The sequence below is a fragment of the Zonotrichia albicollis genome, chromosome 10 (genome assembly GCF_047830755.1).
Source record: "Zonotrichia albicollis isolate bZonAlb1 chromosome 10, bZonAlb1.hap1, whole genome shotgun sequence".
Lineage (NCBI taxonomy): Eukaryota > Metazoa > Chordata > Aves > Passeriformes > Passerellidae > Zonotrichia > Zonotrichia albicollis.
Window position 1 is genome coordinate 12,827,862 of NC_133828.1, and position 26,134 is coordinate 12,853,995.

The following is a 26,134-nucleotide window of genomic DNA, read 5'->3' on the forward strand; positions in this document are numbered from 1 at the left end:
AATAACTTTCACATGGAGATTTGCAAGCTTCTGTGGGATGATGGAACAAGCAGTTTCAGATATGATAAAATCATCCATGTGGAAAACCAAACTGTTAAATGTTCCAGACAAGAGAGCTTTTCAAACCCTGGCACGGGGACCAGTAAATATCCAGTAATTCTGTGACCAGTAAATATCCTGTAATTCTGTGACCACCACTTGTTTGACTGAAGGCAAAGATAATCAACCTGTTGCCTTGAAAGGCCATTGTGTCACACAGGTTCTGATGAAGATATTCTCTATTATTTGAACTGCTTACCAAGGGACTGGAATAAATGAGCACTGGTGGGAATTTCTGAAGCTGCTGAGCTGATATCTTGGAATCACAGAGGAGCTGAAGTGTGGTCAGGGCATGCAGGGAGCTGTGCCAGGCACTGCAGGGTGCTGGGTGAGGGTCCCCCACAGCTCCAGCAGCAAGACAAGATAGCCTCTGTTCTGTCTTCATCCTGGCTGCCCAAAGCTCCCAAGGAAAGATTCCAGCAGCAAGACAGGACAGTCTCTGTTCTATCTTCATCCTGGCTGCCCAAAGCTCCCAAAGCTCCCAAGGTGGCTCAGGCAGGTCTTGTGGGAAGTGGTGGAGAGAAAGGGTTTGTGGTGGCAATACCCATTGTCCTTTCAAGTGCTTGTTGGGGATGTAGATTCAGGGGCCTGGAGGGAAAGGTGATGTGAATTCAGAGTTGTGTTGACAGTCAGACAACCCCTGTGAGCTGTGATGGGAAGATGGAAGGGGTCTGCTCTGGGGTGTGTTTGATGGGCTCTGGGGAAAATAGAGCTTTCCTGCTTTTTTGTTCTTGTGCTTATGCCTTATGTTCTGAAAGGCTGTGGTGACAGGAAGTGGGAGGTGATAACTCAGAAGGTGTTTTGAGTAATGATGGGGTGTTACATGGTTTTCAGAGAAGAATGGCTCAGTCTCATTTTCTGCCTGGTGTTTCAGTGAAGGAGTGCCGGAGGATTAATCAGACGTGACTCTCTGGAGGAGATGTGCTTACACTGCTAACTGCAGGGTGGCTGGAGTTGTGTCTGCAGCCTTTGGCAGCTCTGTGTGAGTTTGCTCTGCTCATGCCCACAGCTGAGGCTGAGCTGTCTCTGCTCAGTAACACCCTGTGTCAGAATGCATTAGCCCTGGTCTAGCACTCACTGAAGCACATACAGAGCTCTTGGGGGACTTGGATAAAGCTTGTTCATCTGTATGAGAGCAGTATCTGTTTAGAAAGGTACCTGACTAGCTCCAAGTGAGTCAGCTCAGCCACCAAGCACAGTAAACTGCCCACTTGGAATGACTGTGTGTGTGTGTGTGTGTGTGTGTGTGTGTGTGTGTGTGTGTGTGTGTGTGTGTGACAGCTTGCCAACACACAGCATCCACGAGCTGGTCCCTCCTCCTTTGGCCACCAGCCCTCAGGAGAAGTGGGGCTTTCTGTCCTTGGGGAGCAAGGAATCTTTTCTGATGTTGTGTGACAGAGCAAAAGCTTTGGTCTGCACATCACTGCTCTCTGCAGATGCCTGAGATGGGCATTTGTTTTGCTGGCTGTGTTTGAGAGGCTCCGTGGTCACGGGTAAAGGCCTTACATTGTGCATTCAAAGGCTGTGGCTCTGTGGTGCCCCCACAGCCACTCTGCCCCATTCCCCTTTGTGTCTCCATGCCTTTATTTCATCCTCTGGACCACCTGCCCAGGGCAGAGGCAGCCATGCATACTCTGTGTGCAGGAATCCTTTATGGAATGCGGAGGAGGTGGTTTTATGCTATCATTGATAATAAACAACATCACAAGATAGCAACAAATTGATTTTTTTAATCATTTCATCTTCTTCCCCTACTATTACAAGGGATTATTCTGTCTGTTAACCTTTCAAGCTATGGTGCTAATTTGCTTTATTGCTTAAAACCCAATGTGAATTCCCCTCAGGCTGCTCCAGAAATTGCTTGCTTTGTTATCAAAGGATCAACAATTCACTGAAAACATCTGCTTTTTTCTTCCCCTCAAGCTGTTTTAAGAAGTATATAGACATGTGTACAAGGAAGAACTATTGAAATAGTTTAGAAAGTACTGCCCCTCCTGTAACAAGCTGTTCATGGTGCGGTGCAACAGTTGTACCATCCCAAAATGCTCACTCATCCCTGGAATGGTGTGTTGTCCCAGGCACCCAATACAAATCTTGGCACAGAGACTTAAGATTTGTATTTTTTTGTACTATAAACTGAGCAGACCCAAGGAAAAGGTGAAAGGGTGCTGAAGAGATTTCCAGTGAGTACTGGGTTGGTTGGTGGGTTTAGTGATGGCACATGTGAGCAGACAGACTAATGCTCACTCTAACTCCCCTCCTCACGGGTTTTCATCGCACAGATGAGAAGAACTAACAGCACAAGCATGAAACAAGGAATAATAACTATATTTGCAGACTGCTGGCTGGTGTGTGGAAGTGCCTGCTGCAGTCAGGGGTGCACAGGCACCAGTAATGTTGGTGCTTTCACCTCCACGGTGCTCTTCCAAGCATGAATCTGCTGCAATTCCCCACTGGCAGCAATGCATTTCCTTTAAAATCAGGCACTCCTTTCCAGCATTGTGTAACAACAGAACAGGGAAGTACATAGGAGGAAACCTAGTCTGAGCTGTGTTGACTGTTTCTGTGCTCCTTTACTGCTCATCCTTTGTGACTTGAGCTTTTGCATTTGTGTTCAAGCTCTCAGAGTGCCCCTTTGACTGAAGCTGGGGTTTGGGTACAAGCTATTCTTCCTGTCTTTAGATTTGTGTTAGACATAAGAGTTTTTCTATGAAATCCTCTCCAGGGTTCACTGAAGACATGTTGTAATTAGTTCATTTGTTTGACATGATCCTTTGAAACGACCTTCCATGAGAGCAGCAGTGTGCAATTGTCACCTGCTCAGGTCTGCTTTGGTTGTGTTGCTCTTCTCTTTGTTCTCACTCGTCATTATGATTTAATTGGAATTCAGCAACGACCCTGACGGAAATGGAGAGAAGGATTCAGGCAGGAGAAAGCAAGGAATGTGAAAATGAAGCATAGTATAAAGGAAGCTTTTGTAAATTGGATACCACAGAAGGTGAAATCTAAGCAAGTTGCGTTTCCTGGGAGCATCTGATTTCATTGTTCATCTGCTTACTGAACTTAACGAGTGCAACTGTTATTAAAACCAAGGCTATGTTCCATGACCCATATTGTCTCTCTAAAACCTCTGAGTCCTGTAAACATCTGTGCCAGGGAAATGAGGCTGTTGGAGACCAGCTTCTGAGGGCATGGAAGAATCACTTTTCCCACCTGGACTTCATGGCCAGAACAACTCATCTGACTTTGCTGCTACTCTCCTGCTTCTCATTCAGTGACTTTGGCTGGCAGGGAATTAAGCTAACCCTTATCTCCCTGAAAAATTTAATAAAGCTTTGAAATCCCTTGTGCTATACAAGTGATCCACCAACCTAATTGAAAAGCCCTAATGAGATTTTCATGTTGCTGACAGACTACTTTACATATGGCTTTCCAAAGTCTATAACCTTCTTCAGCTACGTTCATGAGATATTTCAATTTTTTAATTTAAAAAAATCACTATTCTTGCAAGGGAATTTTTAGAAGTAAGAAGTATTTTCCTGTGTCTATAAACCAGGAATAGCCCTTGCCATGTGTGACAGTAATAACCTAGCAGCTGAAAAAGCTAAAATTTTCATCATGGGCAAGAAACTCAGGCTCTGAGCTATTTGTTTTAGCTATATGGAACCAGTTTATCAAAGAACTCGTTCTATATTTAGCAGATTTTATATATGTTCTGTTTTACCCTTAAAAACATGCAGGAATAAATATATATATTTTTAATACAAATTTTTCCTGCGTTTTGCTTGCACTGCTGCTGATCACTAATACATCTGTGTTGGAAAACAAACATTCTCCATCTTCTCCATGTATGGTTTCAGCTATGAAATCAGAAGAGTGGTTTTATTATGCTCGTTGTAGAGCTATTTGCTTGGAAACCTAAGTTCTCCTTCTGATCCAGGGTCTTTGCAAACAAAAGGAGAAGAAAAACAGAAGAGAATTACACAACAGCAGTAGTTTCTTTAACTGGAAGCAATGTACCAATTATTCCATCTGGCTACATTGACACCTTTTTATGGTTTATTGCTCATTTGGAAATGATAGTCACAACTCCCTTGTGCAGAATGCTCTCATCCTTCTCATCAGAAGAGCTGACAAGAAAGCCCAGATCTCACAGGGCTTCAGGGCAGCTCTGGGCTGGCTCCTGTATGTCCCTTCTCTGCAGCCAGGAGAGAAATGTGTCTGAAAACAGGGTGCCACTGTGGCCCCTGCATCCCCAAAAAATTGTCAGTGCCATCAAATCAAAATTTTATGTAGACTGGGGCTGATGTTGATGGATTTTTTTTTCATTTAATTGAAGGAATGGAATCATAGACAACAAATACTTTAAATTAAGGAAATAAACATCACCCAAAATTACCTTTATTTTCAAATAAGTTCTTTTAGTAGATGGAATGGAAATGCCAATACACTCAATTCAAGTTAACAAAACACTTGGTATCGTTATCTCAAAAAGAATTTTTTCAAAATGTATCTTCTGGTTGGCTTTAACTCCACTAATATGTATTTTTGGGAACACAATAAAATCTTCAGAAATCTCTCTTCCAATATTCCCAGTTGGTGGTGTGTTAAGTAGACAGCTCAAAAGAGAAGTGCAGTTGTCTCAGCTGGAAGAGGGTGCATCAGAGGGCCTCTGAAGAGTTGAAAATCCGACTCTATAGGTGTTGAAGGCCCTTGGAGGACACCAAGAGCCTTTAAGGATGCTGATGCCCTGTGCCTGCAAACTGGAGAGGAGAACACTGCTGGAATGGAAGCAGGGTGGTGCTCAGACACAGCTGCTTCAGGCAGATCCCACTCCCTTCCACACTGCCAAGTTCTGGTATTCCAGACACTGGATTGTGACAGCTGTCAGTCCAACTCAGCTGAGTGTCAGCTGGCAAAATGCCACTGTGCACTGCTGCCTGTAGCAGCACAGAACTGTGCCCAATTTTCATAAAAGACAGCAAATTTAAAGCATCTCACAGAAAGGAAGAAATGCTGGGGATTATGCCTTGAGAAGGCTCACCTAGAACAGAGACTAGACTGAGTTAAAGAATAAAGCAGGGATTTATTAAAAGGCCCCAATGGACCAACCTTGGGCAGCACAAGAGCTCAGCCAGGGCTGCACCCAAGTTGAACCAAAATGGTCACAAAATGGACATCTGGTCACAGGGTCTCTCACTTTTATAAGTGCTGATCCATTTGCATATTGGAGTTAATTGTCCAATTACAGCTTTAGATGATGAAATCCCACCCTTCTTGTTTTTCTCTCTTATTCTGCCATTGTTTATGCTCTTGGGCCTGAGATTGGGATCATTTTTCCTTGATCCCCAGGTAGGAAAGGAATTGTTTTGTCTCCCTGCTCTGTGAAGAGAGCTCACCATCCCTTAATATGAAGCTGAGACTAAAGCAGCACAGAATCTGAAAACCATAAAAGCTAACACCTGAGGCATCAGGGAGGGCAGTGTATGGAGCTATGAAGGCTTGGTCAGTTATTGCCTCTGGACCATGGAGCAACCGAAATCATCATGGAATTCTTCATGCCTTTGCAGGGGGAATCCCACTCGCGCTCTGCTTGATGCTGTCCAAGCCAGTCCTGAAAATAGAAGGAGTGGGGGGAGCAAAGGGGGTGTGTTGCTGCCCCTTACCCCCCAAAAAAGATGCATTTTCTCAAGAAGTTCTGGTTTAAACCAGCTGGCATTCCCCCAAGAAACATCCATTGGGTTTGAAAATTTCCAGAGAGCTCTGGTGCCAAACAAGGTGATTAAATTTCAGAACTCCTTTAACACTGCAAGGTGCGGGGGGGAAAGCTCACAGAGAGGTGAAGGCAGGCACATGGATTTGCTTTGGAAATGGAATTCAAGAAGGAACTCACTTGACAACTACTTATTAAAGCCATAACTGTGGAATCTTCAATTCTGAAATTAGCCTTCCTGCTCCAGTAGAAATGTCTTTGCTCCCTCTCTTATTTGTCCTTCCTTATGTCTCCCCAGGAGTGGTCTTGTGCAGGAATTTCTAACAAGTTCTCTCCCACCATGTTTTGTGTATGTTTTGAGCAAAAAGGACTTTAGCCTAGGGATCAGATGATTTACAGAGTGGAAAAATGCTGCTTTATAATAAAGGGAGGATATTGAATAAACCCCAGATTTAATACCCGACCTAACAGAACACCCTGATGAATGTAATTGCATTTTAAGCATTCTGATTGAATTTTTGATCCATATTGCATTTGTTTTGCTTGTGAATCTTTTATGGGGGGAAAAAAGTGTCTGGAGATTAAAGGATTACCGAGTTCTTAAGAAGCCAAGGCAGCTGCTAAAGCATCTGAATATTCTTGCTGAAATTTGGTGGAAAACCTATATTAATACTTTCTATTCTAGCAAGCCCAAAAAGCCCAGGGGAAGGGGGACGAGGGAGAAGAGCTGTAAGGGCCAATTGCTTCTACAGGTGAACAAACTGCAGGGTATTAGCAAGAGCTGGAACAGAACAGTGCTGTAATTGAAATAAGAACTCATCTGAAATGATTATGGGGGAGGATGAGACTTTTTTTCTCTCTAATTTTCTGATGAGGTGGAAAGAGTGAGCAGTACACTCAGTTTATAAGAGTTACTCATTTCTGTTCTCTCTTAGTGGCAGGGAGTGTGGGCAAAGTGCTGAAGCCTTTAACCCCTGGAAGTAAGGCTCCTTCTGCAGGAAACATGGAGGCAGCAAATGTGTTTAAAAAAGGGGTTTCAGCAGGAGAGAAGGCTTCAGCACAAAGTGTAAGTGATAGGTTTACCCAGAGGATGTGATTAAATCTTTTAGGGTCAGGGTGTGTCATCAGGCAGCCAGAGGTCAAAGTGGCTTTGCTTTATACACACACAGAGCTGTGGGGAGCTGTGAAACTCTGGCTGTGCAAAACACCCCTAATTATCAGGGCCAAATGGCCACTGCATGTGGGTATAAAATGAAGCAAATGTACTACACTGATTTGGCTGCTCACAGCAGCAAAATCATCATCTTCCAAGGAGGACAGATAAAACTCTACCAAGCACTGTGAGATCCAGGGAGGCCTTCCAGGCTTTACTGGGCTCTCCCAAATCTACAGTGTGTTTTAGCAAATGCTGGCTGCCTCTTGAAAGCTGCTTCCAGCTGAACAAAACCTCAAAGCAAATCTTAAGAAGCCTGATCAGGGCACATGATAAGCAAAAGGCAAACTCAGCAGTGCTGATGGGGAATGACTTTTGGCTGGTGGCTTTTGATCTGTGAGAGCAAGAGATAATCATGTCTGTTGCAGCTGAATTTGTTAACAAAGTAAAGTGTCATAGTTTTGTTGCTGTGAAATGATACAAGCAGTATTATTTTTAGTGTTCCAAAACTGTAGGTTTCATATTTTATTGGTAGCACTGCTTTAAAATATGCTTAGCATAATTTCTGTGCCAGTCAAAGCTTCACAAAACATTGAAAGTGAGGACAGAACTAAGGAGATGAACAACAAAAGGAGCATTGGAAAAAAATGCCTAAGGAAAGAATTTTTAATTTCTTCTGTCTAGTGTTTTTGATTATACACACAACGTGGGGCTGAGGGGAGGCTTCTTCTCCAAGTTTGGAGTAGGTGGGTGGGGTTTGCAGACATTTCTAAATGCCAGACTTTCCAAATCAACTGGAGGCGGGTAAATCCCCTGAGAACATTGTGAAGTCCCAAGTGGTTTGTTCAGGAAAAGAAACCCCTTAGGCATGAGGACAGGGGTAAAAATCTTCATTAGACCTAGAGAGCACTGAAACATTTCAAGAGGAAAACTGATTGGTGAACCTTTGGCTTGGTTTAAAAACAACCCGAAGTAAAGCATTTTGAGTCTTCTGCACAGTTCACATTGGGCAAAACCTGAGACCAGAGTTGCAGCTTCATGTCTGCTCCACCATTTTTTTTGGTCCTTAAAAATCCTGTGAGGTGTTCAGGGTTGAAGTTTGGGCTGCATAGTGGAGATATCTGAAGTAATCATGCCATCTACACTTGCCTTTGGGCAAATTTTATATTCCCAGGCACATTATTTAGGCTTGTTTGTCATTTTCTGGCAGCAGATAGACATGCCCTGAAAAATGGAACAGCCTGCTTTGTTTGTAACTGGAATCTGAAATTCTCAAATCATGTAGCACTCTTGGTTTTGGTTGACTTTCCAAACCAGGTGCAGAAATTTAAAAAGTCTTTTTGTGTGTGCTGGGAATGTGTTTCAGGTGTGGTTATGCCCACCCAGATCACTTTGGTTTGATAAAGTGCACTGGCACTTGGAATTAAATCCCTGAATTAAATTAATCTATATCAGTTGACAGTGCCTTTAAAACTCCTCACAGCAAGCCCTGCACCAAATGGCAGGAGTAAAAGGCCTGGCTGTTGTGCCAGTCTCACCCACAGCTGTGATGGGCTAAGAGCTGCCACCTTCTACTCCCATTTCTGCCATCTCAACCCTCTTGGTTCCCACTGGATGTGAGGAGGATCCAGTTCCAGCAACACTCTGGGTGCATTTATGGTCTTCTTTTTTGAGGTTGTGGGTGGATGGAAGCAATCAAGTCCGAAAACTTTGGTTGTCACATGTAAAGGACAACAACTGAGTGGGAAAACTGTTATTCCATCCATTCCAGGGCTGGTGGGAACACCTGGATAAACCCTTCTAGCCTCCTGCACAAGTCTTTCCTATGGCCAAATGGGGCAAAAAATTCCTTCCTTTTAAAAGAAAGGAAAAAAAAATAGAAAAAAAATTAGGTAGTTTCTTTCATTATTTATTTTCCCTCCCCATTATACATACTTCCAACAGAGGGGTGAAGCTGTCTTTACTGCCCAGTCTGCAAAGATAAGGCAGTGTGAAGTCAAAGTTCTACAAGTCATTGGGAATGCAACTGAGAACAGCCACAGTCCTCTGCTGGCTCTAATAATTTCTAGTTGGATTTGCTTGTGTCTGTCATTGCTTTGCTTATGATTATAATGCTTATGGAAATGGAGCTTAGCATCTTTTTTTTTTTTTTTTTTTTTTTTTTTTTTTTTTGTTGGAAGAAAAAGACCCTTAAGCCCCATGTATTGAAATGAACTCGTGTAATTCATAGGAGCTAAAGGATGAAATAATACAGGATCATAGTTATTTTTGCCCAGAAAAAAAAATTACATTAATCCTGCCATCCCTTCACTGCTAGCAGGAGTCACAAAAGGAAATCTCCTGGGTCCTCTGGCAGTAATTCTGTAGTGACCTTTTTGTGCTTCTCTGCCCTCTGCTCTGCTGTGATGGGAAGGAAAGGGCAGCAATGGGAGATGGCTACTGAGGGTGTTGCCCCACACTGGGCAGTCAGAATGAGGGAACCAAGCTGTCCCTGTCACGCTCAGAGCAAAGCCAGCTTCAAGATTTCCCTTCTAAGGGTTGGAGCTGCTCCTTGCCTTCACTCTGCAGCAGTGGCATGGAGGAAACAAAGGCAGCTCATGGCCTAATTCTGATGGGTCAGACACGTTTGCTTTTGAAATTACCAATTCCTCCAGCATCACTGTGCTGGTCATAAGAATTTACAACATCTAGTGATCAAATTAACTGTTTTGCCATTCAAAATAATGTGCTGATCCTACTGTAGACATTAGTGCTGTGGGAAATGATCGTTATTAGGTTCAGAATGCACAGTAGCACTGTGACATCTTATTAAAAGCTAAGATTTGCCCAGGCTAATGTTCTAATGTTAAACTTTTTTAAAATATAATTAGATGTTTGTGTTAAACCAAGAAGTAAACCTGATGTATAATTTGGGGTCACAGATCACTGAAGTCAGTGAATGCACTTTATTAATTTCATGTGGCAACTTAGAGGTCAGGAGAACAGCATAGGAAGGGTGCCCACAAAATGCAGTTTTAAAAACTGTGATATACATTCAAGTCCAAGTTTGCTGTAAGAGAACTGTGGAATGGGGTCTCAAAATGCTTGAGAAAGCTCTTCCCCTTCCTTGTTGCCTGGACCCTGAGATTTTACACAAGTATAAAATGGGGGATTGGTCACTGAAGCCCAGGCAGCAGTTTTGGAGCTCAAGTGATGATGCTCAGCTTTTGGATTAAAAGAAAGAGAAGGAACAGAGGGAACAGAACAACATATATCTCAAAGGCTCAAAAACCAGGCAAGAAACAGAACCTATCTTCAATGAAAAGACAAAAAAGAACAAAGCCAAACCCTTCAAATTTTTGAACCACTCATGGGAGTTTGGGGCCCTCTTACACCCAAGAGTTAAGCTTGGCCTTCTAACCCTGTTATTGGATGTTGTTGCTCCCTGGGCTTATCTTGTTCAGCAGGAAGGGAGGAAGTGAAGCAGGCCAGAGGAGCAGCTCTGTAGGAAAAGGGACAGAAGCCACAGCCTCTCTAGGAAGGGAGGAGGTAGCAGTGCCTATCAGTTCTCTGCAGATTTGATGCCTTACCCTCAAATGTAGTCTGAATTTCTCAAAATGTCAGCTTTGCAAAACAACTTTCCTACTCCTCAGCTGTGGCAGGCAGTGCACCATTTGTCCTTTTTATGTCTTTTTGTGTCACAAGTTATAATACAGTTAGGGTGAGAAGAAGGAAAAGCATTTAATTACTGGGAAGTAATGAATGTCCAGGAATCAGAATATTTAGAGTCCCAGTCACTGTTTACAGGAAAATGGTTCTCTTTTAAAGCTGCTTCACATAGATACCATTAATCAGACATCTTATGTTCAGGCTCCTTTTGCCTTAATGCAAAATGGGTTTCTAAGAGCTCCACAAGTAGTACATTTTAGTCCTAAATGTAATTCAGTTTGCAGGAAAGATAAAACCCTGCTACACGGAGAGGAGTTCTTGGAGCTGAGCCCATGTTTTTTGAGGATATAGCCTTGATCCCCTAAAAGGGTTCATTGCAAACTATTGAAAAGCAAATAATTGTGGGTAAAAATTCTGTATGATTTGATTTGATTTAATTACTCTCCCGCAGTCTTATTGTGATATTGTTTGATACTGCTGGCTGTGGCCCCACTTATCCTGAGGTTGCTTGTTTAAAGGCATGATTGCCAAAGTGTGATTTTCAAATGGTTAGACCTGGAATATCAGCTCTTCATCATTCAGGATAGCAGGTTGTAGAATATTTCCTGTCTTGTTTAAGCTTATAAATAACAGTTATTCTCTTCAGAAACATGCAGCAAACCTCTGCTGTCACAAAATAGAAAATGTGTCTTTTCAAATACCTTAACACAATGACCTACTTTGGGCTTCTGTTTTCATAAGGTACTTTGATTTCTAGAGGTCAGAGTTGACATTCCTCAAAGTAGTTTGTGTTTTGAAGAGTAGTGGCTATTTTCCCCACTGGAAATAAGACCCTCTTCTCAGTATTGCAACTCCCTTCTGGTACTATTTATTGCTCATGAAAAATCTTGGCCCAATGACATAAATAAGAATTCTTTTGAAACCATGGCTCTAATAAAGGTCCCCTTCCTCCTCCTGCTGCAGCTCCATGTCTGTTCAGCATGGTCAGGGAAGGAGATCACTCCCTCTCTCTATGCACAAATGACTTTTATCACCTTCCTCCTCCATTCTCTTCTTCTTAGACCAAGCAACTCTATTTCTACCTGCCCTTATTTTTTACCTCTGATTTTCTTCTCTTTGGGTTTTTTCTCTGGGTTCTCCTTGTTTTGAAGTGCAGTGCTGAAACTCAGCTGGTGACTTGCCACAGCTGAGCAGTGTGAAAGGATTCTCTCTGCACACTGCAGAGGGTGTTCACCTCTTCTTGTGGCAAGGTGTCACAGCTCGTGATGATATCTTACGGCTGAGGATCAAAATGCTTTCCTGAAGAACTCTCTCTTTCTCCTCTTTCTCATTCAGTGTTTGTACAGTGGATTATTTCTGTTTAAGGATAGTCCTTGGCACTTGTCCCTGTGAATTTTTTTCTTTTTAGACTATTTTTTGGATATATCAGGGCCATGGGAATTCTAATTTTATTCCACTGTATATTTGAGAGGTTTTTACACCTTCACATTGTCTGAAAACATAAGAGCACATGTTCTTGTCTGTCCCTCAGGCTGTGGTTGTAGAGAATCCACGTAAGGCTCCTTGTGGTGCTCCATTTTGACCTCAAGACATCAGAAGCTGTTCCCTTCACACAGCTACTCAACCAGCTGCCACCCATCCCCAAACTTTTCCCAGGACTGTCTTTCCGTGGTTTGCTTGTGAGAATATTAGGCAGGACAGTCTGACATTCCATCTTGAGTAGAAGAATGTATATTTGCCAGAAAGATGTTTTGGTTTTTTGAAGTGTTGGCCTTGTGCAGTGAACCAGGGGCTCCTGATGTGAGCACCTCTGTGATGTTCCACGCTCTCCTGCTGGGCTGGCTGTGGGAGGCAGCAGTCCAGGCCCAGCAGCTCTTCCCACAGGCACCTGCAGAGAACAGAAATGCTTTAATCAGGGCTGGAGAAGGGAGTGTGTCGTGGATTCCCGACTGGCACTTCTGATCTCCCACAGAGCAGCCGTTCCAATTGAGGTGGCAAGTGGGATTGGACAGAGCTGCTGCTCCTCAAAAGGAGCTCATGTTTGGGTCTGGGTGAAAAGCAGAGCTGCAGGTGTGGGGAGGGACACATGGGGCTGGACACCAGGCTTCTCTCCAAAGGGATTGTGCTGAGAGCCTTGAGGCACATCTGCAAGCACAGATCCAGGCTGCAGCACTCAGGCAGCATAAATCCACCTCATGTTTTTTTCACGTGGTGGCTCCTTCTCCAGAGTCAATATTTGTGTCATACAGAAGGTTAAGGAACACAAAATGAAAGACTGACCAACCTCACAAGGCCATAGTGTCTGTCAGAAAATCAAGATGCTGGCTCTGCGTTCAAGTGGCACTTGAGGCTGTGTGAGCACAGGGAAGCATCAGACTGTTACTGTACTTATTCCTAGTAGGAAAAATCGGCTGTTTTAGTGTGGATGTTTGTCTTGGTTTAAAAAGACAGGTGTCTGCTAAGGAAGGCAGGAGTCTCCCTTGAAATGGAAAAACCTCTCCCTACCAATTATTATAATTTTGAAATTAAGGAGCACTCAGGCAATGATATGGGAATAGGAGTAATGGTTCTTTACTAGGAAAATTAAAATAAAAATGCAGTAATACAAAACACCACTGCCAGAGTCAGAGCAGGAGCTGCCCCCCTGTGTGTCAGGGAGGTGGCACAGCCCCATGCCGTGGTGGCTCAGCCCTCCTGCAGTGCCAGCTGTGGTTCTGCTGGAGCAGGGATCCTGCACAAGGGGGGAGTTTTCCTCTGAAGCTCCAGGGCTGCTGGAGATGGGCCTGGGCTCCCTCTGGGAATGCAGGGGAGGAGAAAGCTGCTCCTCTGGGAATGCAGTGGGCAAAGGCTGCTGTGCTTTTCCAAACCTCAGATTGTATCCAGGTAGGAATGCTTGGCTCCTCCCCTGGGCAGAGCATCTCCCAATGGGATGATGGAATTTTATCAGCCATGCAGGGACACTCCCTGGCCATGAACAGAAGAGATCTCCTGGTGGGAGGATTGGTTGTTGAAGAGATAAAAAAACCTGCCCCATCTGTTTTTAACAGCTGGCCCATGAACAGAAGATATCCCCCAGAGTTATGAGGGATGAGTCATGGAAAAGATAAAGAACACTGCCCCAGCTGGTAACAGAATCCATACTTTTGGTTCCATCTTGCACTGCACCTAAGACAATGGTGCAATGCTAATTCCACCATCTGGGTAAAACTATTAGAAGGAAATGTTTGCTGCTGAAAATATTGGATTGATGAAATTCCTGCTTTTGCCAACTGTTTGCTTACTTTGGTGGGGAAGTAACCAGTGCTGCATTTCTTTAGAGGAACAAAGTATGGTATTTCCCCATGAGGCTCCAGCCCTGCTGAGAGATCTGAAGCAGACCTCTAAATTTACTCTGTTCTTTTCCAGTACATCCCAGCTGACAAATATTTCCAAAGAATGGTGTGGGAATTGTGGCTCCCACAGGTCTGGGTGCTGTGTCCCTTTGCCTTGCTGACAGTGAACTGTCACCTCCTAAAGTCTTGCCCTTTGGTCGCCTTCTGTGATAGATCCTCTGCTGAGGATCTATCTACAGACACTGTAGGTCTCTGTATTGCTGCTGGACAGAGCCTGTGCTGCTGAGAGTCTCTGGCTCCCCAAGTTCAGTTGCACAGCCCAAAATATTTGGCTTGGAGCCAAACCCACCACAGCAGAGGTTAAACACAGAGTGTTGTGCTGAGCAGATGGGAAGGAGAGGTGGGCAGTTTTTATTTGGAAGGGTCAGAATAGTTTGAGAAAAAAAACAGCCCATTCCAAGAGCAGTGGATTGTTCTCAGTGTTTAATCTTGTGTATGAAAATATTGTCAACAGCAAGTTAAAGGAAATAATGTACTCAGGGAGCTGCTGAGCAAGGAAACTGGGAAGTAGTGATGGAGATCAGCCAGTAGTTAGTTTGCTGCCTCAAGTGTTTCTACGTGCTCCAGCTGCCATCTGAAATGGTTTATTTGTCTAGAACACAATTACTCCTTTTTTATTAATTTTTTCATCCTTGGACCAGTAATTTCAATGTCTGTGGTATCACATTCCTGATTTGGGAAGCAGGGTGACCATTACTTCTAGGCAAGTGCTGGTGAAGCTTTTCTCACTGGTAGTGTGGATCTGTGCTGGGTGGGATGATGCAGGAGAGCCGTTCTGAAGAGTTGTCTCTCATGGAGCAAGGAATTATTCTGGAACCTCCAGCACGTGCTGCCTTTCCTGCCCTGGCAGGATGTTGAAATATGATGGCCAGCCTTCACTGGAGAGGCTTTTCCCTTTCAAGGGGAAAAATCCACCCTTCCCCCTTTTCCAAGTTTGTATAGCTTTTCTTTCCTCTAGTTTTGAGGAGCTTTTTTAATTTTCTGTTTGTGTTTATTCTTGGTTTACTGAAAAAACAGCAGAGGATTTTGTGTATACAGCAGCAAAATTATAACAATCAAAACAATAGGATTTAATTACAGGTTGGCAAGTCAATAATGTTATTTATAACACAGGTGTTGTATGAGCAATTTCTATTTGTTAGTTTAATGCTTTTTTTCCTTCCTGTCTGAAAGTCATTGCTGTATTTCCAAATTCTGGTTTAGCTCACTGATGGTAAGTTTAGCAGTTTTTATTTGAAGGTTGCAGCAATATAGGACTTCTTGTTTCTTTCTTCTTTTGCAGGCATGAAAATAATACTAATAAAAACATTTGAGATTTACACTGTTAAGGGTGTTGGTTCATTTCTTCTGTGAGAACTGGAGAAAAATAGACTAAAGCATCAATATCAAAATCTAGCCCCTAGGATAGCTACAGAATATTGTCTTCAATTTAAGAAGAAAAATTTTTGAAATTCCCAAGAGAAGTTTCTGTATTTTTTGGACTGAATCATCATTGAAGTGGGAATATCAGTCATCATTCTCTTTTTTTTTGTTTTAAATAAAAGAGCTCAAAAGCTTCAAGGAAAAAAAACTGTTCAGTGTAGAGGAGAGTAGGGAATGCCATAAACATAGCAGCTCTAATTTAAACCCATCTTTATACACAGAATATTTTCTTGTGCATTTTTATTCCATTACCTCTTGCTCCTGTAAATACTCCCGAATTTCTCCATGTCTTGTACAAAAATCTTCATAAACCAAATGTTTATGCATATAGTGGATTGCAGCCTGCTTTGAGGTGTAAATCAGCTTTTGAGAAAGCCTGTGCAACAGTGGAACGTCTGTTTGGTGGAGGAAGCTAAAAGGGACATTGCTTGTTAACTGAAAGTGCAAGAAGTGCATTATTTCTCATTTTTGGTATTGGGAAAGAGCTGTGTCTGCTACTTTGCGGTAACCTTTTTATTTCTCTCTTTTTTTGAAAGATAGTGACTGCTTTTTCTCTTTTGATTTTTAAGATTTGATAAATCCTTTACCAAGAGGAATTACGTATTTATTTTTGAAAATATCTTGCTGTTAACTCTCTTCATAGGCTGTGCACATAGATGAATAATCAATGTATTAAAAAAAACCAACAAAACAAAACCTCAGTGATTTTCCCATAATGGTAGCTAGCTTTAATCAAAACTTCAAAACATTAATGTTATATTAAAAGCAATCACATTTGCCTTCCACAGGACAATGTGGATATGAATAAACCAATTTCTTTGGGAGCTGACAACAGCAAGATCCCTCCTGGGGCGAGGAGCCAAGGTGCATATTAGCTGTTTAGCCAATGAGCAAACTTGCAAGTTAATAAAAGCACTTAATAATTCTGTTTTGGAGGCGAAGCTGTGCTGCAGTGGTGGGAGGCCCAAGGTCTCTCGGTGCTGGAGCCCCGTCCCTCGGCAGAGCAGGCGGCAGCGAGATGAAAGATCCTCCCCAGAGCCACCGTGACGTGCGCCTCCAGAATGGGGACAAGAGCTAATTCCCGTTCTACATCTCCTCGTTCTTCTCAGAGAACAGGAGGTGCTTTTGGTTCACTGTTGCAGGCCAGACAGATGGCAGATTGCTGCAACCTTCCTGAAGCGTCCCCACAAGGAGAGCGCTCCACGAAAGTCACAGCAAATACCCTGGGCTTCAGCTGTGAGGGTTCTGGGAGATTCAATGTTCAGACTCCTCTCAAGTTGAAAAGTGGTGCAAGTTCATCATTGGTGATTCCTAAAATTGGCCTGATCCAAAAGCCACTGTAAATCTTGTAAATTGTTGACATTGGTTCTGAGTTGCATTCTCTGCGGCCTGATTGTTTGTTCTGTGATTCTTCATCGCAAGTTTTTCCATGGTGAGACTTCTTGAACTTTTGATGTCGAGACTTCCAGTCCTGCATTTTGAGCTTGCATTCCTTTGTGTGTTGGCACTGGAAAAATGGTGCCCAGCAAATACAACACTCACAGACTGTAGTAATCTAAGATGGAGGAGGCAGGAAAGGTCTTTGTGCAGGTTTCCAGTGGTAGTTTATTTCTGGTGATCTAAGATGGAGAAGGCAGGAAGGCTCTTTGTGCAGGTTTCCTCTGGTAGTTTATTTTACCTACACACTAAAAGAGTCTCGGAACAAAGACAGGGAGAGGTAGAAGGATTATATATTGGTAGAAGGGCGGAGCAAGCAGCAACAACCAATCACCTGAAGATGTCGGTGGGAAAAGGATTACAGTGACCAATAGGGAAGCATAAGGGTAAACAGACAGGGGTACAGTCCAATGAGAGTACAAAGAACCAAGAAACTTCTAGAACCTTGGCAATATATGGTTAACAGCCAATGGGCCAACAGGGGGAGTGGCACTGGGGCTGACTGACAGCATGTCACAGGTGTCCGTGGGAGAGGTTAAAGTCTAGGGGACATTGTCCCAGGGCATAGCCCCAAGAAGTCCCCTAGCAGGCACACAGGCCTCCACATTTCCCCTCCCACCATTGCACACAGGGTGAAGGGTTTTTCTTCTTCCAGCTCCACAGCAGCCTGAGCAGCAGCCTTTCCCCAGCCACAATGTGAAGGAGCACCTTTTGATTTGAGGTTAAGATAATGTTCTTTGTTGTGCTGGCCCCAGGGAGCCTTTGACAAAGCATTTCAAATGGAAGCCTTCAAGACTTCCCCTGCTTGCCTTGCAGCAGCTGTTTCTTTTCTGTCTGCTGGTTTTGGCTGGCAGAGGATCTCACGTTGTCAGTGTCTGTAGCTGTGCAGCGCCCTCAGGAGTCAGAGGCTTGCTGTTGTGTCTGTAGAGGCAGGATAGGGATAACGTGCCCAAGGGAGCAGAAAGTCTTGTGCATAGTAAGAAAATTACACCTGGGTCTTCTGGGTCCCAGATCTTGCTGCAGCCACCAACAAATTCTGCTCTCAGAATTATAGCTCTCCCCTCCTGTTGTAGCATGGTGTCCTGAGTTATTGTATTACCAGGTGTGTGGTAAAGTAAATTAAAAACACAAGAGACTTTTACTTTGCTTTGGCAAAAGTGTTGCAGTGGCCCAGGCAGGGAGCAGGATGTGCCACCAAGTGTCTCAGGTGACTCAGCTCTCTCAGGTGGCTCCAGATGTTGTTCTTTGAGTAAAATGGAGGTGAATTTAGTGACAGTGAGAGCAAATTACTCTCTAAGTTCTTAAAGGTTAGTTATTGTGGTCAATAATGCGCGGGGGCGTGAACGGCCCTGGAATCCGGCTATCTGGTGAGGGGTGAAGGCCAGGGCCCCTGCGCATCAGAAAACAGCCCCCCTCGGCATCTTGGCCTTGGGCTGAGCTGGGTGATAGCTCGGAGCAGCGCGGTGAGAGACGAATTAGGAGGCGACCACTTGCTGGGGGTAAACTGTTGGTTTATTACAGAAGAACCAACAAGGAGGGGAAACACCCAGCAAATGGCCCCGAACAAGGGGCAGGAGAGGGTTTTAAGGGAAAAGGGGGGAAGAAGGCAGGGAAGCCCGGCTATCCAATAGAAATACATATTTGGAGGTACGAAACATAACTGATATACCAAAGTAACCAACTGTTATAAATCATAGGAGGGGCTCCGGGGCTACAGCCAACCATAACTCCCAGAGAAAAGAAAATTCTCGAAACCTGGGAGGAGAAAAGGAGTGATTGACTTGACCCCAAGGAGGAAACAACTTTCACTTTATAAGAGAAACCAAGGGAGGAGCAGTTTCATTTCCATAGCAACCTAACTGGCAGGGTAGCAGCAGGAAGTAATACAGAAAATGGGGGGAGCAAACTAACGAACTTAAGAACACACCACAGCACAATAAACTACATAGCTTCTGGAAAAACTGGGGTTTTACCTTGGGAAATGGGGTTCTCTTTATCAGGTAAACATCAGAGATGGTTTGGCTTTAGCAGATGAAGACCAGCAATGCAGGAAACCTTGTTAATTATTTTCCTCTGAGAGATGTTCCAGGATACACTTTGTGCAGTACTTTTTCAAAGGTAAGTTAGTTCAACAACAACATTTAGAGCTATAATTAAGAACACAAACCTGTGGTACTGGTCTTACATCCAAAGAAGGCTGTTGTGAAATTACAGCAGCTACTGAGAAAGGCAAATGATCCAGGTGCTGCTTTATAAGGAGTGTCTGAAAAGTTTGAGATTTCACTTTGGACAGTTGAAGGCTGTGTGATTATCATCTGAAAAATCAGGAAGGCAGTGGATGAGTTGAATTTAGAATTACTGATCACTAAATGCTGCCATGCTACAGCAAGGGGCACTCAGTGAATAAGTACAAGATTGATTTCTAGGAGATAAAACAAAGGATTTCTTTGCACAGGAGGTGGTAAACACTCACTGCCTTGTAAGTCTGGATAGACAGGAACTGCCAGCAGGCTCAAAAGTGTTTGGCCAAGCTCAGTGAAGACAGGTTCATAAATGGCTGGAAAGGGACTGGACATCCCCAAAGATGTGGGTAGAGGGGGTGTTGAAGGAGAAGCCAGGCCACCTCCTCTCCCTAAGGACCAGCCCTTTTGCCACCTGGATTGGATTGCCAGGCCACTGGCATGTCCCAGCCAGACATTTCTGGTGCTTTATAGACGCACTGGACACCTTCCACAAGTGCCCAATCCCCATTCAGTTAGTGCTGCAAATATATGCACCTCTGCTTTTCTGAATAAATGCTTATCCATTCCACAATCCACCACAAAGCCTCTTGCTCATTACCCTGCTTTTGCAGTGTCCAGGCAAGGAGCAGGAGGTACCACCAAGTGTCTCAGGTGGCTCCAGATGTTCTTTTAGTAAAAATCCAGGTGAATTCAGTGACAGTGAGAACAAATTACTCTCTAAGTTATTAGGGCCAAAAAGGCATCATCACATTAGGAACTTTTCTTAGCTGCCCTGACAGCTACTTTGTCTTGTCTCCTTAAAAACTTGAAAGCTTGCTGTGTAAAATTGTTGTGTATTATCTTTAACAAGTGGCTTGGAATTCACTCAGAGTGAGCATGCCAAACTTCCTAAAGATTTGAAAGTTTCAGACAAATATCATGAAAATAAGTATTCATCACACAGTGCTGTCATCCCTTGTCTTAAAGGCATCAGGAAGCCCTTTCATGACCTTTCTTGTGAAAAGGTAATGAGGAAAACATTTCTTGGCTTTTTATGCATTTCTAATCAAAATGATAATGAGAAGAAGCAGTTCACTCTCTCATGGTATGTTTTATTTCAGTCCTCTCTGCTAGTTTTGTGCAACTGCTAATATCTCGTTATCATCATATTCTCCTGTCAAGATTTCAAGGCAGGAGGGAGCTTTCTGACAGGACAACCTTACCATTGCCTGGGGAGGCATATTTTTAGTTTCCCAAGATAATGCACACTTTCTTTTTAGATTCTGCACATTTTGAGAAAAGATCTTAATTAGGGTTAGTTGTGAACATGATGAAAATGTAAAACCTGTTTGTTTCAGTTTTCATGCACTCCACTTTTTGCAAGACATTTTGAGTGCTGTAAACTAGCAAGAAAGAGCAGAAAATACTCTTCTAATTAAGCAATATACTAAATATTCCCTTTGCAGTAATGCTGCTGTTTTAGCAGTTATCCCTTTTTCTCACTCTCAGCTGGGAACATGCTCTTCTGTTCTTCATTATGCACTAGAGAGTGTTTTGAGCCTAATTGGTGGAAGGACAGATCATTTCAGGGCTTGTCCTGTGGGCTTTTTTTGGGCCATGAGACTGTCTAAGTGGGACCCTGGCAAAGCTGCAAGTGAATCATGTTCAGTGGCAATATGTGCTTCTCTCAGAACTGGATTGATTTTGTAGAGGAGGCTGTTTCAGCAGAAGTTACTTTGGGGATTTCCTAACTCTCCCAGGATAGTTCTGCTGATGCACTGTCTCAGCTTTTTATTTAAAAAAATACTTTTTGCTTTGAATATTTTCCTTTGTAATATATATTAAATTTTTCTTAGGGCAAATCAAAGGGAAATATTTACATTTGCTGAAATGAAATGTTTTAAGTGATCTGAAAAAGGGATCTTTTTTTGCTAGAGGAATTTAAATTTTTGACTTTCAGCTTAAAAGACAATGAAGTCAGATTTCAAAATTTCCAGTCTCCTGAAAACAGGACTTGCAGGCTTCACCTAACATGGTTATGAAACTATTTCCCAGGTTTTCTCTCTGTAGCAGCTCTACAGCTGGATTATTTTCTCATCTACAACAACATGTCTTCACTTACTGGTTCAGGAAACTAGGCCAGATAATACTAATGATTTAATCCCAAATCAAAATATCACTCACAAATTTATCTCTCTCCTGCAGCAATTCAGTCCTGGGTGGTGGAGATATTTCATTGGCCAAAGCAGTCAGTGCAGAAAACAGTGTTGGGCCAGCAAAGCTAGCACAGATATTTTGGCACTCTCTGGATGCAGCAGGATTTGCCAGGAGAGCCTGTAAATACAAAATAATGATAAAATCTCCCACTCCTTTGAGGCTGTAGTCCTCAAACTGCACCACTAAAGTTCGTTTGGGCTTTAGCCAAAAAACAATGTCTCCTGCTGTTTTTAAATAGAGTGAGCCCTGGCTAGTTACACTGCAGTAGTGATAGTAAAACTAACAAACACTTGTTTTTCTTGCTGGGATCTTTCTTCTTCACTTGTCTTTCAGCCTGGGGATCCCTGGAAATGCTGCCTTATCTGCCTCCATTTCTTGGCTTAGGAGAGACTTTCTCTTCTAAAAGAGTTCCAAGTTTCCTACATCACTTTTTATTTCTCTTCCCAGTGTTATAATTGATTTCAGGAATTAGTCATCTCAAGGTGGCTTGTCATTGGAGTGATTTGTTAGATCTGAGCTTTCTGTGATGTCACATTGGAAATTTTAATGAGGAATGTGCTGCTTCTGCTGTGAGAAGTGAGAACATAAACTGCTCAGTGATGGGAAACCTCCCCTTCCATGGGGGTCTGCAGCACATTTGTTTGTCTGCTAAATTCCACAGGAACTCAAGGAAAGCATTTCCTTAATGCCAGGCCCTTGACTTTTACCACAACCTCTCCAACCCACTTTCCCAGAGGAAGCTGCAGCTGGGCACAAGGCACGGCATTCTCAAGGGATGCTCATCAGGTTTTTTGACTCTCAAGAGGCCAAAACTCTGGCACTCTGCACACACCCCTTCTACCAGCTGTTACAATTCAAATTAATACAGAAGAGCAAAGGAAACGAAGCCTCTGTGAATCAAATGGATTGAACCCAGAATGGTTTGAAATACACCCAAAAATGTGATGAAAACCAAATTAGGTTAGATGTTGGTGCCAAAAATCTTGATATATTTTATTTAGCAATAAAAGAGGTGAGAAAGAAAGGGAAGAGTGAGAAGAGGGGAAGGGAAAGGGGAAAAAGGAAAAGCAAAGAGCATGGGTTGGGGGAGGACAGGAGGAGAGTGACAGGGGTTAGCTATCAACATGCCATCCAGGACCACATTCAGGGTTTTGATGGTTTTCTTGCAGTTTTAATACAGTTTTGCTGTAACAGGCAAAAGTCCTTCATGAAGATGTTTAAGCTATAAATGATAAGATTTCAGTCTCCAACACCAGCAGCCTCAGTTCACCTCAGATTTCACCTTGTGTTGTAATCTTCACTGCAGTGTTGTTCTTACCTCTCTGCTGGGGCTCTTCTCCATTCTCTGCAGCACAGTCCTTCCTGCCTTCTCAGAGGCTCCTCCTGGGCTCTCGACCCACCCCTATTTATTTCAGTTACCTTCACGAGCTACAGCTGCTGCCCAGCTAAGGACCCTGCAGCTGCAGCTCATTTGGAGCAACTCGGACCCACACAGATCCCACAATACAACATCTATTCAGGCCCCCACATGGACACACACAGATCTTACAATACAACATATATTCAGGTCCCCACATTTCCCCCCTTTTCTTTTAACAATTATACAATTACAATATACATACAGTCCCAGCTCTCAGGCTGCCACAGCTCTCGGCTGTCCGGGGGATTCCATACCTTCTTTTGATGTTTGGCTGCATGTTCTTCCTCACACGGGGTCACCAGCTATTGTAATCTTTGCTGCAGTGTTGTTCTTGCCTCTCTGCTGGGGCTCTTCTCCATTCTCCACAGCACAATACTTCCTGGCTTCTCAGGGGCTCCTCCTGGGCTCTCGACCCACCTCTATATATTTCAGTTACCTTCACGAGCTACAGCTGCTGCCCAGCTAAGGACCCTGCAGCTGCAGCTCGTTTGGAGCAACTCGGACCCACACAGGCCGGGTATATTCAGGCCCCCACAACCTTGTTCTTCCTGAACTTGGCAGGGATGGGTACAGCTTTCCCTCTGCTTGGTCCTTGTTAGAGCTGAAACATCCTGCAGCACTAAAATTGGGTGTTTGTGATTACTTGACAGGAGCAATCTCTCTGCTGGTTTATTTCTGACACCATGTCATCAAAGCTCTCCTGAAACAATGTGCATTCACATGGGAACAGAAGCATGTTCCCAGTACATGGGCACACTTCAGTTCCTGACTGCTGTGAGGTTTGTTCTGCCTTGTTATAAAGAACTACAGAGCAAGCAACCTGCCATTACAGAAATGGGGTGGCAGCAGGGAATATTAGTAACTGCTTCCTGTTGGTAGGATTTTTCCAACTAAGAAAGAATGCAAATTTGGATGGTCTTCAATTTTGCATGAAATACTGTGGAGGAGGGCTGGGAATGCTGCAGCAGCAAAAGCCTGACTTCTTTCTTTGCTTTAGTTCTGAAAGATAAAGCCCAGACATGGGGAATGAGCTGTTACTAGAAGTAACAGAATAAACTGGGCACAGAAAAATTTTGACAGGAACATTTTTCCAATGATAATGCTGCAGATTTCAGAAGTGTCAAAAATTCTTTGTCCTGATTTACTTGAATTTGCCCAGAGAAAGCAGTTGGAGAAGGGGCTGTTCAGATTGTTTTGCAGGTGTCAGTGTTATGCTAGCTCCATCTTCTAGATGGCCTTTCTGTGCAAACTTGCATGCACAGCCTGTTCCAGAGCAGAAAATTTCATGTTCAGTTATGCTGAACAGTTAATGTTTGTTCTCCAGGAAAGTGCTTTCATGAACCATTAAGTTGACATTTCCTTTATGTAGCCCATTTGATTTTTTAAAAAAACCTCCCAAGACCCAAAAATCAAAAGCTCTGTACTGAAAATAGACCATGTGCTCACTCTGCCTACGTGTCCAGGTGTGGCATCAGTCAGTCCTGCAGCAGAGCCCACTTCCAGAAGGATCCCAGGGACCATCCAGCACAGAAGCAGCTTTGCTGCCAGTATCCCTAAAGGGCAGTTGGCATTTATCCTGATGGAGCCTCTTTCTCCTCAGTGCTGACTTGTGACCTCTCACAGAGAGGATGAGTACAGGGGAAGGCAGAAATAACATGTCTGAAGGGCAGAGCTGCACATGTAGGGCAGGATTTGAAAATTCTGTAAATAAGCATAGCTCCTCTTGATGGCTGGTGAAGGCTGACCTAGAGCAGAGGCCAGAGTTAAAGCAGGGATTTATTAAAGGGATTTCCTCAATGGATCCACCTTGGGCAGCACAAGAGCCCAGCCAGGGCTGCACCCAAGATGAACCAAAATGGTCACAAAATGGACAGCTGGGTCTCTCACTTTTATAAGTTGTGCTCCATTTGCATATTGGAGTTAATTGTCCAGTTACAGCTTTAGCCCATGAAATCCCATCCTTCTTGTTTTTCTCTCTTCATATCTGCCATTGCTCTTGGGCCTGAGATTTGGGTCATTTGTCCTTGGTCCCCAGCTAGAGAAGGAATTATTTTCACCTACTCTGTGCAGAGAGCTCACCATCCCCTAATATGAAGACCCACACACTAAAGCAGCACAGAATCTGAAAATATAAAAGGTAAAACCTGAGGATTTTTAGGTAAAACCTAAAAAACTCGGGCTGGAGTGTCATGCTAAGGCTTCAGCACTGATAAAATAAGGGCACTCAGGTGCTTCTGGTTTCAAAGATGCTCTGATTTAAGCTGCTGGCCTCCAGTGGGCCAGGTGTAGCCAAACCCTAGTGAGCCACCAGCCCTGTTACTTGGTGATCACCCTTGGCAAGCTCATGGAAAGGTAAATCACAATCAGAGAATGACTGGGTTGCAAGAGACCTCCAAGATCATCGAGTCCAGCCCAGCCCCAACACCTCAAGCAAACCCTGGCACCCAGTGCCACATCCAGGCTTTGTTAAACACATCCAGCGATGGTGACTCCAGCCATTTCAGAATTTTATCACTCTTTCTGTTAAAAACTTTTCCCTGATATCCAGCCTGTATTTCCCTTGGTGCAGCTTGAGACTGTGTCCTCTGGTTCTGTCAGTTCCTGGAGAAAGAGCCCAACCCCACCTGGGCACAGGCACCTTTCAGGAGCTGTGCAGAGTGATGAGGGCACCCCTGAGTCTCCTTTTCTCCAGGCTGAACACCCCCAGCTCCCTCAGTGGTTCTTCACAGGGGTTGTGTTCCCAGCCCCTCTCCAGCCTCGTTGCCTCCTCTGGATGTGCACAAACATCTCAAAGTCCTTCCCAAACTGAGAAGGGTAGGGCTGCCCTGGGAGTGTTGCACCACCTGAGAAATCCCTGTGGAACAGGCATCTGGTGTGAGATAATAACCTCCATGGGACAGCCCTGGCAGGCACAAGTGTTCAAGGGTGCCCTAGACACAGAGCAGAAGGTCTTAAAATAACTCCCTGAGCTTTGCAGGCCAAAGTTCATTGCTCCCCAACCTCATGGTGTCAGGACCACAAAGTGTCACCTGTAACTCAAGTGCAAAGGACGACTGAGGTTTGGAGAAGAGCTCAGTCTGTTACTGATACCTTATTATCCCTTTCCAATGCTTGGGGCACATGGGGAATGAATAAGGGACAGAGCCTTTATTCTGTTTTATTTAGACTTCCTTTCACATTGAAAAGTGTCACTTTTGAATCCGGATGTAATTTCTGAGAGAGACTTAAAAACCCCATGACCCTCAGAGGAAAAGAAACCTCAATTAGAATCAGCAATATCAACAGAGGAAATTGAGAATGCAGCATCACATCTTCCAAGTGGCAAAGCATTGAGACCAGATGGCTTCAACTCAGCTTTGCAAGTATTCACAAGAACATCTGGTTCCTTGAATGCATCAGCTGTTTTACCTC

The 26,134-nt window shown here is 43.7% G+C and overlaps 1 protein-coding gene and 1 long non-coding RNA gene across 4 annotated transcripts in view; one reads left to right on the top strand and one right to left on the bottom strand.

The window, feature by feature from the left end:
• Positions 1-26,134, top strand: part of ERBB4 (erb-b2 receptor tyrosine kinase 4) — a 579,112-nt gene that overhangs the window by 340,836 nt on the left and 212,142 nt on the right. The gene's annotated exons all lie outside the window — the stretch shown is intronic.
• On the bottom strand, positions 7,485-23,328 carry LOC141730433 (uncharacterized). 2 transcript variants are annotated; one of them, XR_012581923.1, is made up of 4 exons: positions 22,978-23,328; positions 21,271-21,420; positions 19,032-19,179; positions 7,485-12,501 (listed from the first exon to the last, which is right to left on the bottom strand). It is a non-coding gene; the product is annotated as an uncharacterized LOC141730433 (long non-coding RNA). The 2 variants fall into 2 exon arrangements; XR_012581922.1 differs by lacking the exon at positions 7,485-12,501 and having other exon boundaries at positions 16,095-19,179; positions 22,978-23,327.